Here is a 2,163-nt window from a genome sequence, read left to right on the forward strand (position 1 = left end):
TCTGCTTGCTCTGATGGAGCAAACGTGAGACCTACATCTTCCTAGAGCATAAGTTGGGGGCCAGGTGGGGAATTTCCTTGGCCATCTGAAATGACATTAGATGCCTACTACAACTAGAGTCCCACTCACTATGAAGCCAAGACAGATGAAGATCCCAATGTTACAAAGAGCTAATGTATTCAGTGCAGACACTTGATTTCATGACACACAAATAGTCTGGCAGGGCCATTTCAGATACCTGGGGKGTCCAGCACAACCACATTTCTCTAGCACGTACAGCATGGGACCTAAAGGAAAACCATGCCTCTTTGGAGTGATTGCTGGGCAAGTGCCGCAGGGCATCTTGCCTTTCCTACATGTGCTCAGACAAATGACAAACTGCCTTTAGGGAAAGTCCATCCCATCTACGTCCATGTGTGCTGCATAAATGGGAGGCACATCACACCAMGGTCTCTGCTCTAGTCCCTGCACTCTCAAACCCTTCTAGCTCTTCTCCCCCTGAACCTCTTCTCACCCCRCCAGATGATATGACCAGGGACTGTGCTAATGTTGACCTTAGGGTGGCTGGATCACAGGCTGCMYRGGRCCAGGGACCTCTTCACTGGTACCTTGTCCTGCCTGGAGATGGATTCACTTCTGTCACAGGCCCCATGGTGTTATAAATCACCTCAGGCAGCAAACCCCTCTCCTGCCATTTTGACACAGCTCAGCTGTTTCTCCCTGGCCTTAGGCACTGCAGGGTTTACTCTCTTAGTGGGAACCTCCTTTCACCATTACAGAGGAGCGCAATGCCTAGTGCAGGACAACAATACAATTGGGTAAATCATTCCTGACCCACCTGATTGATTGTCTTCTGTGATAAAAGGCCTGCACTTGTGGAGGAGAAGAGAGTAGTGGATGTCCAGTGGACATCCAGATGGGCAAAAAGCTGGTTGGTTGATGGAAATCAGAGGGGTTTCATGAATGGGTCATGCTTGACCAGGAAGCCAGGGATAGGTGGGGTATGAAGGGGTAAAGCCTGCATCCTGTCCTCTTTGAAAGGCTCCTCAGCAGGGCAGAACAACACGTGCATCAGGACAGGCAGAGACCTGACCAGCAGAGCAGTGACCCTGAGGAGAAGGTCTGGACATTACGAGGGGTGCCATATGAGCCAGTGGTGCATGCTTATGACAAAGGAGGCCAGCCGCATACAGGACTGCATTAGGAAGAGCGTGGCCACCCAGGCAAGGGCAGTTCTTATCCCCCTCCACTCAGCACTCATGTGGCCACATCTGGAACAGTGTGTCCCAGTGTGGTACACCCAGTGCTGGAGGAATGGGGAGCAACTGGAGAGGGTCCAGAGGAGGTCTGCCAAGATGGCGTTGGGGGCCTGAAGCACATGGCCTGTATGGAGAGGCTGAGGGACCTGGGCTTCTTTAGCCTGCTGAAGTGGAGGCTAAGGACAATACAGTAGTCACCTGTGACTGCCTGTGACAGGGTAGTTTCAGAGATGATGGAGCTTTTCTTGGTAGTGGGAAGCAGCATGGGAAGGGGAAAGAGCCACAAAGTGTATCTTGAGAGGTTCAGACTGCACTTCACGTAACGAGAATGTCACTCGTAGGGTAGTGCTGTGGTGCAACAGGACACCCAGAGGGACTCCGTGATCAGCCCCTAGCCTTTTGTTTCAAGGAACAGCCAGCAAGGACAGCGGGACATCAGTAAAGGTGGGGAGATCCTGCAGTGAGAGCAAGGTGGGGAAGCAGTTTGGGTGTCTACAGGCTGCAGGGAAACAGGCGCAGCTTTGGGAMMRCACAGGACAGTCTGTGGTGGAGATGACTGAGGGCAATGGCAAGGCTGAAAGCCACCAAAAGAACTGAGGTCTTTGTCCCATTTGCTATGGCTAGTGTCTCTGCCACAGAGGCCTAYGAGAAGATGACGTTTCCTTACAGCACCGTGGCCTTGCTGCTTCCTCACCTCCACGGAGCTCAGGAGGTGCTGTATCGTTGTCCTGCACTAGACATCGCACACAGCCCCACCCTGATGCTGCCCCCAGGAACAGCCCTGAGCAAAGTGTGAGGAGAGGATCTCCCTACCCAGGGGCTGGCTGTGGGTCTTGGYCATTCTGTGGATAACACACAGCAAGGTTGACTTGGCATCACAGCCACCCTCACATTGCCTTTGCCT

Source organism: Apteryx rowi, unplaced genomic scaffold, assembly GCF_003343035.1.
Source record: "Apteryx rowi isolate R43461 unplaced genomic scaffold, aptRow1 scaffold_1817, whole genome shotgun sequence".
Lineage (NCBI taxonomy): Eukaryota > Metazoa > Chordata > Aves > Apterygiformes > Apterygidae > Apteryx > Apteryx rowi.